This window comes from Rattus norvegicus, chromosome 6 (assembly GCF_021556685.1).
Source record: "Rattus norvegicus strain SHRSP/BbbUtx chromosome 6, alternate assembly SHRSP_T2T, whole genome shotgun sequence".
Lineage (NCBI taxonomy): Eukaryota > Metazoa > Chordata > Mammalia > Rodentia > Muridae > Rattus > Rattus norvegicus.
Window position 1 is genome coordinate 52,382,690 of NC_141539.1, and position 18,280 is coordinate 52,400,969.

General features: G+C 41.5%; 1 long non-coding RNA gene across 3 annotated transcripts in view; it reads left to right on the forward strand.

Moving 5' to 3' along the window:
* LOC102554981 (uncharacterized) overlaps positions 1-18,280 on the forward strand; it is a 67,726-nt gene that overhangs the window by 46,799 nt on the left and 2,647 nt on the right. The gene's annotated exons all lie outside the window — the stretch shown is intronic.

An 18,280-nucleotide genomic window follows, 5' to 3' on the forward strand; every position in this document is an offset into this window, starting at 1 on the left:
ACTCAGGATGATATTTTCCAGTTCCAACCATTTGCCTACGAATTTCATAAAGTCGTTGTTTTTGATAGCTGAGTAATATTCCATTGTGTAGATGTACCACATTTTCTGTATCCATTCCTCTGTTGAAGGGCATCTGGGTTCTTTCCAGTTTCTGGCTATTACAAATAAGGCTGCGATGAACATAGTGGAGCACGTGTCTCTTTTATATGTTGAGGCATCTTTTGGGTATATGCCCAAGAGAGGTATAGCTGGATCCTCAGGCAGTTCAATGTCCAATTTTCTGAGGAACCTCCAGACTGATTTCCAGAATGGTTTTACCAGTCTGCAATCCCACCAACAATGGAGGAGTGTTCCTCTTTCTCCACATCCTCACCAGCATCTGCTGTCACCTGAGTTTTTGATCTTAGCCATTCTCACTGGTGTGAGGTGAAATCTCAGGGTTGTTTTGATTTGCATTTCCCTTATGACTAAAGATGTTGAACATTTCTTTAGGTGTTTCTCAGCCATTCGGCATTCCTCAGCTGTGAATTCTTTGTTTAGCTCTGAACCCCATTTTTTAATAGGGTTATTTGTCTCCCTGCGGTCTAACTTCTTGAGTTCTTTGTATATTTTGGATATAAGGCCTCTATCTGTTGTAGGATTGGTAAATATCTTTTCCCAATCTGTTGGTTGCCGTTTTGTCCTAACCACAGTGTCCTTTGCCTTACAGAAGCTTTGCAGTTTTATGAGATCCCATTTGTTGATTCTTGATCTTAGAGCGTAAGCCATTGGTGTTTTGTTCAGGAAATTTTTTCCAGTGCCCATGTGTTCCAGATGCTTCCCTAGTTTTTCTTCTATTAGTTTGAGTGTGTCTGGTTTGATGTGGAGGTCCTTGATCCACTTGGACTTAAGCTTTGTACAGGGTGATAAGCATGGATCGATCTGCATTCTTCTACATGTTGCCCTCCAGTTGAACCAGCACCATTTGCTGAAAATGCTATCTTTTTTCCATTGGATGGTTTTGGCTCCTTTGTCAAAAATCAAGTGACCATAGGTGTGTGGGTTCATTTCTGGGTCTTCAATTGTAACAGAATCATTTGACTACAAAATATAAGGCCCGCCTAAATCTCAATAAGAATTGCTTAAGAGAGAAGAAATATATTTGAAGAAAATATTCCTTGTATCTGTTTTCCTTCGATAGAGATTATAAAAGTTAGTGAAAAGTTAAACAAAAGGCAAGTCCATTTGTTTCTAGCTCCGATAGAGGAAAGAGAAGAAATAATATGAATTAATTATAAATAATAAGAAATAATTATGAATAATAAAAGTTGATAGATATGTGGTGATATTAAGGATGTGACAGAAATATTAAACAGCCAAAGAATGCTAGTATTTTAGACTGCCTTGTGGTTGTTACGCGTATGTAACATGTTTAAAGCTGAGCCTGGTCATGGAATCACAGCACATCTGTTCTAGTCTGACTTGTTTTAGAAGCATTATGGATTTATTTATCTTTGAAAATGATAATGCTCTGTAGATAAACATCTGAAAAAATTCCATTATTAATGATGATAATAATGATGGAGTGTAAGACAGCGGCCAATATCACTTTTTTGGTGTTCTGAATTTCCTTTGATTTTTTTTCTCATTTTTATTAGTTACTTGAGAATTTTGTGCAATGTATTTGATCGTATTCACCTCCCCCATCTCCTCCCAGAGGAATTCTCCTTCCCTACTGCTGCTCATTTGGGAGGAAGGAAGTGTAGTTGGGGATTGGCCTCCACCAGATTGGCTTGTCGGCAAGTCTGTGGCGTTTCCTTGGTTTAGGGTTGATTGAGGAAGGAGAGCAATGTAGGCAGGAGGTCCTTAGTTGTTTAACAAATCAAAACGAGCAAGCCATGTGGAACAAGCCAGTCAGATACATTCCTCTGTAGTCTCTACTTCAGTTCTTACCTCTCGATTCCTACTTTGCCCTTTTGACTTGGCTTCCTTTGATAATGGACTGTCACCAGTATGCCAAGTGAACCCTTAAGTCTCCAAGTTGCCTTTGCTCAGCAAAAGAGAAGTGAGCTAAGACACGTATCTTCCCAACATTCTGTCCTCTTGTTTTAAAATAGAATGCACCAAGTACAAGTTATGCTCGCCTTATACTGTCCCACATAGGGCTATCTTCTGGAGTATGGTTCACCTACCAGGTGTAACTCTCTCAAAGAAGAAGTCGTCTCTCCTAGCAGCTGTCAATTGCCAAGATGTCCATAGCTGGGGGTGGGACTTTGGGCTCATGAATTTATATATGCATCTGACCCGTTTTGTCCAAAAAACCAGTGTATCCTTGTAGACATCGCCTTTTCTGGCTCTTACAATCTTTCCCTTCCTTCTTCCGTGATGATCCTCGAGCTTTGGGAAGAGGGGATGTGACACAGCTGCTGCATCCAGGGATGAGTATTCCACAGCTATGTTTGTTTTATAGAATTCCTCTGTCTTCTTTCAGATTAGTAAGTGACCCCTCTAGAGGCAAGAATTAAACACGTCCTAGTCTTCAGAAACAGGGGACTGAGATTGCTTTCTGCCTTCATATTAAGGACAACACTCTCATTTCTGAGCTGTTGAGTTACCAACAGATCTCTAGAAGTGTTTTAAAGGTTTGTAAAGTTTGAGAACAGAGAGACATAGAAGCTGCAGGCTACCAGATGATCCGTGGTGCTAGGCCTCATTCTCCTCTGCATCCTTGAGTGCTTGGTTCCTGTAAAATGCTTTTCCTGGATTTAGAAAAGAAACGTGGATGAATAATTTTGCTCTGGGGAAAATTTACTATTTGTCAAATCATTCTAGCTTAAGTAGACTATTGAGAAGTGTAAGCAAGAAATAAGACACCTGGTGAGAAGGCAGAAGAAGAAGGGGACCCCAGGAACCTGTCGTGAACTTCATCCAGGAACTGGCAAGCACATAAGTCCTCTATGGAGACTTTATTAACCCCAGTTTTTCTTGGAGACACAGCCTAAGCATAACAAGGTAAATTAAGGTTACTTGAAATTGAAGTTGTATCGCTTCTCGGCCTTTTGGCTAAGATCAAGTGTGAAATTGAAGTTGTATCTAAAATCTGCTGTTTTTCAGATTTTTTTTTTGTTCCTTTTCTGAGTATAATCTTCTATCATGGTCTGGTTTGATAAGGTTCGGTCACTTATAAGATGAGCCCTAGTTCTCAATGCCGAGGAATTTGTTACTCTGTAATTTTTCTTTGCCTTTTGGAAGGTACCTTAGTTAGATCATTATGATTATTGCTTGCCAAAAGTACTCATTAGCTCATACAGTCAACGCTTGGAGTAGGTTCCTCACCATGTCTTACTTGGCTGTATACACTGATGGTATACAGACAAGTGCTGTTGTTGCATTCTCTGTGAGCCAAGAAACATGTCCACACGACATCTCTGCTTAGTCTGATGAGCATCATGGAAAATTCAAAGAAGACCCAAGGAATGTGGGAATGGGTGGGCCCATAGGTTTGGAAGAGAGTGGGTTTATGTGTATCCATCTAGGTATGGAGGTGCAGAAGTGATAGCGAGGGAGTGAGTTTGGTGTAAAACTCACCCATGAAAACTGGGTAATGTTGATAAAGTTCTCCAAAACATCTGGAGTTTTATATCACAAAGGACCCTACAGAGCTCAAGTGAGGGCAGAGAGCGTGTCAGAGTGAGAGAGACAGATGAGAATAGAGGTGAGAACAGCTACTGGATGTGCAGTGCAACTCTGTTGACAGGACACGACTGAAAAGTAAGGGGAGGGAGAGAACAAGGCTTAGTGGCTATCCTCTCTGATCACTGTCCAACTAGAAAAAAGAAACAGGAATGAACAAGACAAGTAATTGTAAAGAAAAACTAAACTTCTCACAATCACATTGAGCAGGAGAATATTCAATACTGTGGGGACTAAGAAGCATTACATTAAAAAGTGCTGATGAAACATGCCTGTCCACTCATGTGTTCAATCCGGTGTGAGTGTTTGATACAGAGAAAGAAGACACAAGTGTTATCTGAGATAAAACCGTCAATCTGTTGGAAGTTGTCCTGTGCCTTAGCTGTGCGCCTTAGAGGAGTTGAACGGATGGTGGAGGCATCCCAGCAGCAAAGCGTGTTGCACCCAACAGCCCTCTAGACGGGCTCTTCCCAGCAGGACTAGGCAGAGCAGAGGGAGAAGAGAATAGGTCTGAAACACTGGAGGCAAGAAAAAAGGCCACTAGGAAGACTGAGTGCACAGTATGGACCCCTTGACCAGTCTAGAGAGCCTCAAGTGGCCATGGGCCAAAGAACTTGAGTTTCCATTCTGGCACTAGCAGCTGTGATTACTAGTTTTTCTTAAACTCACTTATTAAGATAATTTCAAAAGTTCAATCAGTTACACTCCAGGCCTTCACAATAGTCAATAAAAGGGAAAACTGAAGAACTTACAAACCTTTCTTACCAGGACGCAGGCATGAAGAGGGGGCACTTCCCTTTTATAGACACACTCCTTCTCACATAGGAGAGATGAGTAATAAATCTAGGCCTTTGCAGCCTCTATTGGATATGCATATCTTATTTCTGAGATCCAGTGACTCAAGGCATCACCAATGTGTGGCAGACATTGTTGGTGGTAACACAACCCACCAGGAGCACAGTGAACAACAAGTGTGTGAAGTTAAGGTGCGGTACAGGGAGACAGTTACTATGGGGAGGGTGAAGTGGCCACAGAAGGGTGAGATGTGTTAGCTGACTGCCACCTTTCCTTCTGATCAGAGGTGACTGTGGTTTGCTTGTGGTGACCCACTGGCATCAGCTCTTCTTCCCTGTTTTTTCCTATCTTTGTGCTTTATTATCCGTGTCTGTTTTATTTTATAACTTCAATAAGCTCAAAAGACAAAGCCTGAAAAGACTTGCATACTTACATTTTGACATTTGGAAGATATTAAGATTGAAATAAAGTGACATGCGCTCATGCTGGCATGAGTTGTGTGTGTTCTAAACTATGGACATATTCACTTACATAGAAAAACAAAGGAAAGATATATCACCCCAAGCATACCGCAGCAGAAATATATGCTGTTAACATGCTGTCTCCTTGATCACTTTGTTTAGTAAGTTTAGCATCAGATGTAAGTCTCTTGCTACACTGTTCAGGCTTTGTCAATTTGACATGCAGAAAGAGGGAAATTTCATTGAGGAATTGTCCCCATCCGATTGACTTGTGAGCCATCTGTGGGGGACATTTTCTTAATTGTTGATAATGCGAGAGGGTACAGCCTATTGTGGGTGATATCATCCATTGGTAGGTAATCCTGGGTTGCATAAGAAAGCAAGCTAAGCAAGTCATGGGGAGTAAGCCAGTAAACAATGGCCCTCCATTGTCTTTGTTTCAGCTCCTGCCTTAAGTTCCTGTCCTTCCTTCCTTAATGGACTGTTACTTGGAAGAATGAGATGAAATATGCTTTCTTCCCCAGGTTGCTTCTGGTTAGTGTTTTATCACAGCAATAGAAAACATACTAAAACCACACTTCTTCCATGTTCTCATTCTCCTTCTTTACATTGTTCCTCCAAAGGGGAAGCCATTATCATTGCTTATAGGCACACAACAACAGCACTCATTGGCCTTTCCCATGTCTGTATGCCAAGTCTGCTCTACCCCTTAGAGCTGTCCCACAAAGCAGACACTGTTGCTTCATTGCCTAGCTGACTCAAAGAGTAAGGCATAGAACAGCTGAATAGCCTACCTGTGGCCTCAGAATGGAATGAGCAACTATCAAGAGACAAAGTGACCCAGCAACGTATGGAGGGGAAAAATGCCACCCATTCAGAAGGTGGCCCTATTTTCATCCTCATAGTTCTAGGAGCTGTAGACTGTGTTAGATTCTCCACCTGCACATCGGTGACTTTCTTCACTGCTGAGGCCGAATATCTGACAAGAAGCTACTTAAGGAAGGGAGGTTTTGTTTTGGTGTACAGTTTAGGAAATGCGTCCTGCCATAGTAAGGAAGGTGTGGTAGCAGGAGTGAGAAGTAATGGTCACATTGAATCCCCAGGCAGGAAGCAAGTCGAGAAAGGACAAAAAAATCAGGTCAGGCTATCACACCTCAGGGTTTGCCCCAGTAACCCACTTCCTCCAGCAACTCTCTACCTCCTAAATGTCCCACAACAGTGCCACCATCTGAGCCCCAAATATTCCAGCACATGAGCCTGTGGGGAGCATTTCATATACAAACCACAGCGCTTGGCTATATCATCTACATTGAAATCTTACTAGTTGGAACCTCTAGATAAATTTGAGTATAAACCCTGGGCCCAGTGGGATGCAGTTCTTAGACAGTCTTACTTCCCTTGTGTTTTTAGGACTGTTAGGTTAATAATTAAATCCTCGAAACTGCTGACTGAAGTCAGTTACTGAAAGGGACTATGGCATGGTTTTCTCCTATCCTCTTTCTATCAATTACAAAGGCAAAGGAGCCTGAAATATTTCTATAGTTCTCTTAGTTCTATACATGGAAGTAGAGAGATGGTTCTAATGGCATTTATCATCTTTTCAGATGACCAATGTTCTGTTCTCAGTGCCCTTCAGACAGCTAGCAACTGCCTGTAACTTCAGTTCTAGGAGGTCTGATGCCTCTGGCTAGAATAGGCACCTGTGTATCTATGTCATATATTCATATAAACACACACTACACACACACTACACACACACACACACACACACACACACACACACACGTAAACATTTTAATGTCCTATGCATGTGTTCAACACTACATAGTACTTATGTGTATGCTTCCATGTCTCCATAAATCAGAATTTTAGGTTTGAAGCTTCTATGATTCTTTTATTACCAATTATTACAATTATCTATTTCAATTATAATTGATAATTCAGTTCTAGTTGTATTTGATATCTTGGGACTAAATATTACAGGCAGACAGGATTTTTTTTTTCATGTAAAGATGAAAATATTCCTTGCTAGGTAAAGGCAGGCAAACAGATCACTGTCCTTTGGCTAGTGTGGCTCCCATGACTAGAGCAGTGGGTAAGAGCATCTGGAGGCAACAGCATAAAGCCCAGTGCACTCAAGTTGGTTATAGAAGTTCAGGTGGGATTTTAAATTCATGACGCATACCTGCCATTTTCTTGTTGATGACAATAAAGGAACAGGCTTGATCATTAAAAAGACAATAATTCCTGTGGCACAAACATGACATGAGTTCAGTTCCTCAGCACCCACGTAAAAAGGAATAATATGGTAGTAACCATATTGCATGGGGTGTGGCCAGAGGTGAATGGATCCCTAGCTCAATCTGATTGACACTCTAGTCAATTGAAGAGCACAGTATCCATTGATAAGTCCCTTTTCAAGAGATAAAGGGAGAGTGATCAAATAATCAAGGAAGACACGGAACAACAAGGTCTCCACATGCTCAGGCAGGAGTCCACACACACACACACACACACACACACACACACACACGAACAAATTTAAGATTCCTTAATTACTTGCATCATAGTTTTAATGCAGATGTATCTTGTACCTTCTGAGTCTTCCCACGAGTTACCCAAGTGGCTCCTATGGACATCAACTCACTGTGTACCTCCTCCTAAGCAGCCTTCTCATTGAGTGCCCCTCAATATCTTCTGGATATCTCTAACTGCATCCTTTCAAGGAATGTCCAACAGGGTCCAATACTTCCTGAGGACCTCCTCAGCATCCTCTAACTGTCTGCAGGACTTGCTAAGGGCATCCTGAGTACCATCCCACATCTGTGTGGACTGTACTCTCATTACAATTTTCTTTTTTTTTTCTTTTTTTTAATTTATTTAATACTTAATAATTATTCTTTGGTTTCCGGGCAAACACCCCCCTCCCCCCTCCCCTTCCTTATGGGTGTTCCCCTCCCAACCCTCCCCCCATTGCCGCCCTCTCCCCAACAGTCTAGTTCACTGGGGGTTCAGTCTTAGCAGGACCCAGGGCTTCCCCTTCCACTGGTGCTCTTACTAGGATATTCATTGCTACCTATGAGGTCAGAGTCTAGGGTCAGTCCATGTATAGTCTTTAGGTAGTGGCTTAGTCCCTGGAAACTCTGGTTGCTTGGCATTGTTGTACATATGGGGTCTCGAGCCCCTTCAAGCTCTTCCAGTTCTTTCTCTGATTCCTTCAACAGGGGACCTATTCTCAGTTCAGTGGTTTGCTGCTGGCATTCGCCTCTGTATTTGCTGTATTCTGGCTGTGTCTCTCAGGAGCGATCTACATCCGGCTCCTGTCTGTCTGCACTTCTTTGGTTCATCCATCTTGTCTAATTGGGTGGCTGTATATGTATGGGCCACATGTGGGGCAGGCTCTGAATGGGAGTTCCTTCAGTCTCTGTTTTAATCTTTGCCTCTCTCTTCCCTGCCAAGGGTATTCTTGTTCCCCTTTTAGAGAAGGAGTGAAGCATTCACATTTTGATCATCCATCTTGAGTTTCATTTGTTCTAGGCATCTAGGGTAATTCAAGCATTTGGGCTAATAGCCACTTATCAGTGAGTGCATACCATGTATGTCTTTCTGTGATTGGGTTAGCTCACTCAGGATGATATTTTCCAGTTCCAACCATTTGCCTACGAATTTCATAAAGCCGTTGTTTTTGATAGCTGAGTAATAATCCATTGTGTACATGTACCACATTTTCTGTATCCATTCCTCTGTTGAAGGGCATCTGGGTTCTTTCCAGCTTCTGGCTATTATAAATAAGGCTGCGATGAACATAGTGGAGCACGTGTCTTTTTTATATGTTTGGGCATCTTTTGGGTATATGCCCAAGAGAGGTATAGCTGGATCCTCAGGCAGTTCAATGTCCAATTTTCTGAGGAACCTCCAGACTGATTTCCAGAATGGTTGTACCAGTCTGCAATCCCACCAACAATGGAGGAGAGTTCCTCTTTCTCCGCATCCTCGCCAGCATCTGCTATCACCTGAGTTTTTGATCTTAGCCATTCTCACTGGTGTGAGGTGAAATCTCAGGGTTGTTTTGATTTGCATTTCCCTTATGACTAAAGATGTTGAACATTTCTTTAGGTGTTTCTCAGCCATTCAGCATTCCTCAGCTGTGAATTCTTTGTTTAGCTCTGAACCCCATTTTTAATAGGGTTATTTGTCTCCCTGCGGTCTAACTTCTTGAGTTCTTTGTATATTTTGGATATAAGGCCTCTATCTGTTGTAGGATTGGTAAATATCTTTTCCCAATCTGTTGGTTGCCGATTTGTCCTAACCACAGTGTCCTTTGCCTTACAGAAGCTTTGCAGTTTTATGAGATCCCATTTGTCGATTCTTGATGTTAGAGCATAAGCCATTGGTGTTTTGTTCAGGAAATTTTTTCCAGTGCCCATGTGTTCCAGATGCTTCCCTAGTTTTTCTTCTATTAGTTTGAGTGTATCAGGTTTGATGTGGAGGTCCTTGATCCACTTGGACTTAAGCTTTGTGCAGGGTGATAAGCATGGATCAATCTGCATTCTTCTACATGTTGCCCTCCAGTTGAACCAGCACCATTTGCTGAAAATGCTATCTTTTTTCCATTGGATGGTTTTGGCTCCTTTGTCAAAAATCAAATGACCATAGGTATGTGGGTTCATTTCTGGGTCTTCAATTCTCTTCCATTGGTCTATCTGTCTGTCTCTGTACCAATACCATGCAGTTTTTATCACTATTGCTCTGTAATACTGCTTGAGTTCAGGGATAGTGATTACCCCTGAAGTCCTTTTATTGTTGAGGATAGTTTTAGCTATCCTGGGTTTTTTGTTATTTCAGATGAATTTGCAAATTGTTCTGTCTAACTCTTTGAAGAATTGGATTGGTATTTTGATGGGGATTGCATTGAATCTGTAGATCGCTTTTGGTAAAATGGCCATTTTTACTATATTAATCCTGCCAATCCATGAGCATGGGAGATCTTTCCATCTTCTGAGGTCTTCTTCAATTTCTTTCTTCAGTGTCTTGAAGTTCTTATTGTACAGATCTTTTACTTGCTTGGTTAAAGTCACACCGAGGTACTTTATATTATTTGGGTCTATTATGAAGGGTGTCGTTTCCCTAATTTCTTTCTCGGCTTGTTTCTCTTTTGTGTAGAGGAAGGCTACTGATTTATTTGAGTTAATTTTATACCCAGCCACTTTGCTGAAGTTGTTTATCAGCTTTAGTAGTTCTCTGGTGGAACTTTTGGGATCACTTAAATAAACTATCATATCATCTGCAAATAGTGATATTTTGACTTCCTCTTTTCCGATCTGTATCCCCTTGACCTCCTTTTGTTGTCTGATTGCTCTGGCTAGAACTTCAAGAACTATATTGAATAAGTAGGGAGAGAGTGGGCAGCCTTGTCTAGTCCCTGATTTTAGTGGGATTGCTTCAAGTTTCTCTCCATTTAGTTTAAGGTTAGCAACTGGTTTGCTGTATATGGCTTTTATTATGTTTAGGTATGGGCTTGAATTCCTATTCTTTCCAGGACTTTTATCATGAAGGGGTGTTGAATTTTGTCAAATGCTTTCTCAGCATCTAATGAAATGATCATGTGGTTTTGTTCTTTCAGTTTGTTTATATAATGGATCACGTTGATGGTTTTCTGTATATTAAACCATCCCTGCATGCCTGGGATGAAGCCTACTTGATCATGGTGGATGATTGTTTTGATGTGCTCTTGGATTCGGTTTGCCAGAATTTTATTGAGTATTTTTGTGTTGATATTCATAAGGGAAATTGGTCTGAAGTTCTCTTTCTTGGTTGGGTCTTTGTGTGGTTTATGTATAAGAGTAATTGTGGCTTCATAGAAGGAATTCGGGAGTGATCCATCTGTTTCAATTTTGTGGAATAGTTTGGATAATATTGGTATGAGGTCTTCTATGAAGGTTTGATAGAATTCTGCACTAAACCCGTCTGGACATGGGCTCTTTTTGGTTGGGAGACCTTTAATGACTGCTTCTATTTCCTTAGGAGTTATAGGGTTGTTTAACTGGTTTATCTGTTCCTGATTTAACTTCGGTACCTGGTATCTGTCTAGGAAATTGTCCATTTCCTGTAGATTTTCAAGTTTTGTTGAATATAGGCTTTTATAGTAAGATCTGATGATTTTTTGAATTTCCTCTGAATCTGTACTTATGTCTCCCTTTTCATTTCTGATTTTGTTAATTTGGACACACTCTCTGGGTCCTCTCGTTAGTCTGGCTAAGGGTTTATCTATCTTGTTGATTTTCTCAAAGAACCAACTTTTGGTTCTGTTGATTCTTTCTATGGTCCTTTTTGTTTCTACTTGGTTGATTTCAGCTCTGAGTTTGATTATTTCCTGCCTTCTACTCCTCCTGGGTGTATTTGCTTCTTTTTGCTCTAGAGCTTTTAGGTGTGCTGTCAAGCTGCTGACATATGCTCTTTCCTGTTTCTTTCTGCAGGCACACAGCGCTATGAGTTTTTCTCTTAGCACAGCTTTCATTGTGTCCCATAAGTTTGGGTATGTTGTACCTTCATTTTCATTAAATTCTAAAAAGTTTTTAATTTCTTTCTTTATTTCTTCCTTGACTAGGTTATCATTGAGTAGAGCATTGTTCAATTTCCACGTATATGTGGGCATTCTTCCCTTATTGTTATTGAAGACCAGTTTTAGGCCCTGGTGGTCTGATAGCATGCATGGGATTATTTCTATCTTCCTGTACCTGTTGAGGCCCGTTTTTTGACCAACTATATGGTCAATTTTGGAGAAAGTACCATGAGGAGCTGAGAAGAAGGTATATCCTTTTGCTTTAGGATAGAATGTTCTATAAATATCTGTTAAGTCCATTTGGCTCATGACTTCTCTTAGTCTGTCTATGTCTCTGTTTAATTTCTGTTTCCATGATCTGTCCATTGATGAGAGTGGGGTGTTCAAATCTCCCACTATTATTGTGTGAGGTGCAATGTGTGTTTTGAGCTTTAGTAAGGCTTCTTTTACGTACGTAGGTGCCCTTGTATTTGGGGCATAGATATTTAGGATTGAGAGTTCATCTTGGTGGATTTTTCCTTTGATGAATATGAAGTGTCCTTCCTTATCTTTTTTGATGACTTTTAATTGAAAATTGATTTTATTTGATATTAGAATGGCTACTCCGGCTTGCTTCTTCTGACCATTTGCTTGGAAAGTTGTTTTCCAGCCTTTCACTCTGAGGTAGTGTCTGTCTTTGTCTCTGAGGTGTGTTTCCTGTAGGTAGCAGAATGCAGGGTCCTCGTTGCGTATCCAGTTTGTTAATCTATGTCTTTTTATTGGTGAGTTGATGCCATTGATGTTGAGAGATATTAAGGAATAGTGATTATTGCTTCCTGTTATATTCATATTTGGATGTGATGTTATGTTTGTGTGCTTTTCTTCTCTTTGTTTTGTTGCCAAGACGATTAGTTTCTTGCTTCTTCTAGGGTATAGCTTGCCTCCTTATGTTGGGCTTTACCCTTTATTATCCTTTGTAGTGCTGGATTTGTAGAAAGATATTGTGTAAATTTGGTTTTGTCATGGAATATCTTGGTTTCTCCATCTATGTCAATTGAGAGTTTTGCAGGATACAGTAACCTGGGCTGGCATTTGTGTTCTCTTAGGGTCTGTATGACATCTGTCCAGGATCTTCTGGCCTTCATAGTTTCTGGCGAAAAGTCTGGTGTGATTCTGATAGGTCTGCCTTTATATGTTACTTGACCTTTTTCCCTTACTGCTTTTAATATTCTTTCTTTATTTTGTGCATTTGGTGTTTTGACTATTATGTGACAGGAGGTGTTTCTCTTCTTGTATGCCTATGGGTATCTCTTTTTTTAGGTTAGGGAAGTTTTCTTCTATGATTTTGTTGAAGATATTTACTGGTCCTTTGAGCTGGGAGTCTTCACTCTCTTCTATACCTATTATCCTTAGGTTTGATCTTCTCATTGAGTCCTGGATTTCCTGTATGTTTTGGACCAGTAGCTTTTTCTGCTTTACATTATCTTTGACAGTTGAGTCAATGATTTCTATGGAATCTTCTGCTCCTGATATTCTCTCTTCCATCTCTTGTATTCTGTTGGTGAAGCTTGTATCTACAGCTCCTTGTCTCTTCTTTTGATTTTCTATATCCAGAGTTGTTTCCATGTGTTCTTTCTTGATTGCTTCTATTTCCATTTTTAATTCCTTCAACTGTTTGATTGTGTTTTCCTGGAATTCTTTCAGGCATTTTTGCGATTCCTCTCTGTAGGCTTCTACTTGTTCTCTAAGGGAGTTCTTCACCTCTTTCTTGAAGTCCTCCAGCATCATGATCAAATATGATTTTGAAACTAGATCTTACTTTTCTGGTGTGTTTGGATATTCCATGTTTGTTTTGATGGGAGAATTGGGCTCCGATGCTGCCATGTAGTCTTGGTTTCTGTTGCTTGGGTCCCTGTGCTTGCCTCTCGCCATCAGATTATCTCTAGTGTTACTTTGTTCTGCTATTTCTGACAGTGGCTAGACTTTCCTATAAGCCTGTGTGTCAGAAGTGCTGTAGACCTCTTTTCCTGTTTTCTTTCAGCCAGTTATGGGGACAGAGTGTTCTGCTTTCGGGCATGTAGTTTTTCCTATCTACAGGTCTTCAGCTGTTCCTGTGGGCCTGTGTCTGGAGTTCACAAGGCAGGTCACTTGTAGCAGAAAAGTTGGTCCTAACTGTGGTCCGGAGGCTAAAGTTTGCTCGTGGGGTACTGCCTAAGTCCTCCCCTCGGCGGCAGCAACCGGGAAGATCTGCGCCGCTCTTTCCGGGAGCCTCCGTGCACCAGGGTTCCAGATGGCGTTTGGTGTTTTCCTCTGGCGTCTGGATGTGCGCAGAGTGCAGTCTCTTCTGGTTTCCCAGGCGTGTCTGCCTCTCTGAAGGTTTAGCTCTCCCTCCCACGGGATTTGGGTGCAGAGAACTGTTTATCCGGTCTGTTTCCTTCAGGTTCCTGCAGTGTCTCAGGCGCAGGGGTCCTGCCGCTCCTGGGTCCTCCCCTACGGGAACCCAGAGGCCTTATACAGATTCCTCTTGGGCCAGGGATGTGGGCAGGGGTGGGCAGTGTTGGTGGTCTCCTCCGCTCTGCAGCCTCAGGAGTGCCCACCTGCCCAGGCGGTGAGGTCTCTCTCCCACGGGGTTTGGGTGCAGAGCACAATTTTCTTTTTGGGAGTCTATACCTCTGTTTTGCTTTAGGATCCTTAACTTTTATCTCTTCAAGAATACAAGAGATACAAGGATGCCAGAGAGACCCTAGTGAGTGAGTTCTGTGAGATCTAGGGTATTAATGAAATATTTATTCTAGCTAGCCCAAACAAGCTTTACAACTAGATTGGGCAGGTTCTATGCTATCCTCCCCTATATCTAAATGATATGCTCCTTGTTCCTTGCTGTTTGAATCTTTCCAGGCTACTTTTGGGCCATCAGCCTATCCTCATGGTGAACTTCTCCTAGCCATGTGATCATGATCCATCCAGCCTCATGGCAACTTCCTCCTCCCTATGTTCTTTAGAGAAACTCCTTCACTTGATACTCAAGTCCTGCCTTCCTCTCTCTACTACCCAATTCACATCTCCAGCCTCTTATTAAGCAATAGCTTTAAACTGGGGGACAGGGTGTACATAACAAGTGTCAAGATAGATGAAATATATTTGTCTAAATAAAAACCAGATCTTGGGGTTCAGAATTTAGCATTCGTATACAGAGCAACAGACCAAACCCCAATACTAGCGTTCAATGTAACCATGTGTTAATGGAATATGTGTACTTGGGTGGTTTTGATGAGCATGGGATAACTTTTCTTTTGAGACTTGTCTTTTAACACCAGTTTATTAGATACACATTGGAAAATTCTGTTTCTCTTTTTTAGAGACTTATTTTTAAGTTATAAGTACATGGGTAATTCATGTGACTGCAGGTTTCTGCAGAGAACAGAAGAAGCTGTCAGATACTCTGGAATTGAAGTTAGGGATTGTTGTGAGCCACCCAATTTGGGTGCTGGTAATGAAAATCTGAGTAATGAATGATGGTTTTAATTACTGAGCTATCTCTTCAGCTGATGATGATGATAGTGACAACAATGATGATGATGATGGAGATATGATGACTGGGATGACGATGATGATATCAACAAGTCATTAGTAAAGGTAGCATCACACTGCTTTATTTACTAGGGTAAATTTTTTTTAGTTATTTTGGCTGTAAGAATTCCATCCTTTAAGACAGATTTTCATATATTAAAGAAATTACATAAATATACCAGAGAACCAGAAGGCATGGCAGCACATCTCGAGCTGCCTAAGTCTTGTCTTAACTTTACAGAGATCTGATGTCATTATGACCCTGTGTGGTGGTAGTTTGAGTAACAATTGCCCCCATAGGCTTATATATTTGAATGTTTAGCCATCAGGGAATGGCACTACTTGAGAAGAATTAAGTATGGATTCATTGGAGTAGATGGGACCTTGCTGGAGGAAGAATGTCTCTTTGAAACCTCAAAGCCCAAGTGAGGGCCAGTATCTTCCTCTTCCTGCTACCTATGGATCCTGTTGTAGAACTCTTAGCTATTTGAACAGCATGAGTCCCACCATGATGGTAAAACTGGAAGCCAACCCCAGTTACCTGCTTTCTTTGATAAGAGTTGCCCTGGTCACGGCATCTCTTCACAGCCGTAGAATGCTGCCAAGAGACCTTAGTAGAAGGGAACAGACTAAGCTTTGGTGTGTGTTGAGTTTGGATCCTGAATGAGTCATTCACCTCACTATGCATCCGTGTCTTCTGATCTTGCCAGTGCCTGAGACAACTGTGGGGATTATATGTGCTTCCCGCTCCAGCCACAGGGGTCCCACTTATGAGTGTGCTGCGGAATCCATGACACTTCTAAAACTCTGAGAAATCCTTGTTCCAGTTTCAGTTTATGTCCAGACTTGAGCTCTAGTGGCCTGGAGGTGAAACTTTCATTTCCTTTTATCCATGCATCTTTAGATGTCTTCAAGAATCTGTGATTTTAGCAGAAAGGCACTGTATTTCTCATGTAGGTCAGTGCTCCATCCTTCATGAGCAGGTTACACTTTAGCAGACATTTGTCTATGCTGTCATTTCTATCCTTGTTCCTATCCTCTTCACCCCCTCCTAGTGTGTGTGTGTGTGTGTGTGTGTGTGTGTGTGTAGTGTGTGTGTGTGTGTGTGTAGTGTGTGCGTGCGTGTGTGTGTGTGTGTTTGCATGTGTGTGTGTTACTTTTTGTCTCTCTCCCGTCTGTCTTCCCGTTTGTCTCTGTATCTCTGACTCTCAATGTCCATACCTCTCTTTGTGTTTATATTTGTCTCCCTTGCCCTATGTCTACGCCTGCCTCTGATTTTGGGCCTGTCACTGTCTTCCTAGCCTTCATTTGTAATTTCCCATAATTCCAACATGTTTGTACTTTGTTTCATTTGGAAACTAAGTGCTTTTGGCTCTCCCTTGAGCGTCTAATCCTATAAACTAAAGTGGATTGTTTAAATTCTGAAAGTGTCTAAATCAGACATAGATAGTAGGGACTCTGACCCACTTCTAAAGACCTCTACAAAGCAGCACATTGTTCAATCCCAAATATGAGGCTCTTTTCTACACAGCCAAAATCTTGACCGCTTGCATTCAGAAATCAGACTGAGAAGGCGTATGTAGGCCATGGGGAAGACTGACCTAATGCAGGCTACCTGAGCCTTTCCCCATTCCGTGCAGCTGAAGGACTCCAAATACAGTCTCAGTATGTATACTGTGAGACTGGGTCCAGGTTGTGGAGGCTGCCTAAGGTTCTAGTTCCACTTCTCTATCCATGGGCCTAAGATTCTGGGTGATGATGCCTCAGAAACCCTGCTGGCCTTGCCCCCTCTCTCCCTTCTTGCTATGTAAATATCCTGTAGTATTCCCACCATCAGAATCAATGCCCTCATTCAGCACTGCACTCCATACTTAGTCATCTAGGGACTGAATGACCACAAAGAAGCAAAAGTAGGGAGGATAAAGCACTGTGTCGCATCTTTCTGTCTATGAACTGATCCTGGACCTTGCAGTTATATCCTAGTGACTCCAGAAGCTGGCAGATACCTGTATTTTAGGAGCTCTTATTCTCCATGTCCTTGCAGAGGTCTGCCTTCTTGCCAGATTGAGAGAAAAACTACACCCTCTGTATCATGAAGGACTCATCTTACGTGAAACACAGAGGGAGGCACACAGTAGTTCATGGTGTATAAGGAAAGCCAGGCTTAGGATTTGGGCCTTTTGGTGAAGGAAGTCTATTTCTTATAATTGGCTTTCTGATAATTTGCTTAAGTATCCTTGGGAGGACACTCTTCGAGTCAATCACATACTGTATCACACTTCTGCCCAGCATTGTCTTTTGCTTCAGCTAGATTCTCATCAACCAAGAGGAAGTGAGAGGCTTACCTGCTTACCTCATCACGTAGTGACATTGTACATGTGAATTCTCCTGAATTACATCTTGACTTTGACTTTTAGCCCAGTAATTCAACATTGGGGTTCCAAGAAAAGGATTCTGACAGTTGTTGAATATATTCTATTTTATCTGTTAGAATTTGAGAAAATGCAGGAAAGACTTGAGGTACTTTTGAGCATGTATCATGTTCCTTTCTCTTCATATGTCTCTATATGATATTAGACCACATGATATCCTGGTTTCCAGGACATAAATGAGCCTGTGTCTGACATCCACAAGGCTGAGGACCTTCTCTCTGCAGTGTGTCTTCCCTGACACACAGCTATAAGCCCGTGTGGGACAAGATCATGATTTTACTGATGTTTTTGCAAGATTTTTCCTCAAAGTCACTTTTATTTTAGATGATCTGGTTAAAGATTGATTAATTTCTGTGATTGGATAAAGAACCTTGAGTCATTGCCCAGTCAGAACCCTGTTCACAGATACCAAGTTTCTTTAGCTCCCAAAGTTGAGGAGTACTCTCTTGTTTCAGGGCAGAAGTTTAATCTACTTGGCCATTATGGGTAATTTAGTTGATTTAACACTAAATGCCATGAGTAAGTCCCATCTCCCTGGGCTTGTCTACCAAGTGAAAACCTTAGTCCTGTCTATCTAGAAAATTTAAACTTTTCTTCCTTCCTTTTCTGAAGCCCTATTTTTCATTACTGCCAGAATTCATGCATATCACTAAATGGGCGTGCATATGCATATATGCTGGCTGACTTGAGCAGTATATCAGGGTGACTAACAAACCCAGAGCCTTATCAACTAGAAACAATACCCATGTCACAGTCCTATATCTTCAGGAGTGCTGCCCCCAGTATAAGCACTGTCTATTATGTTCCTT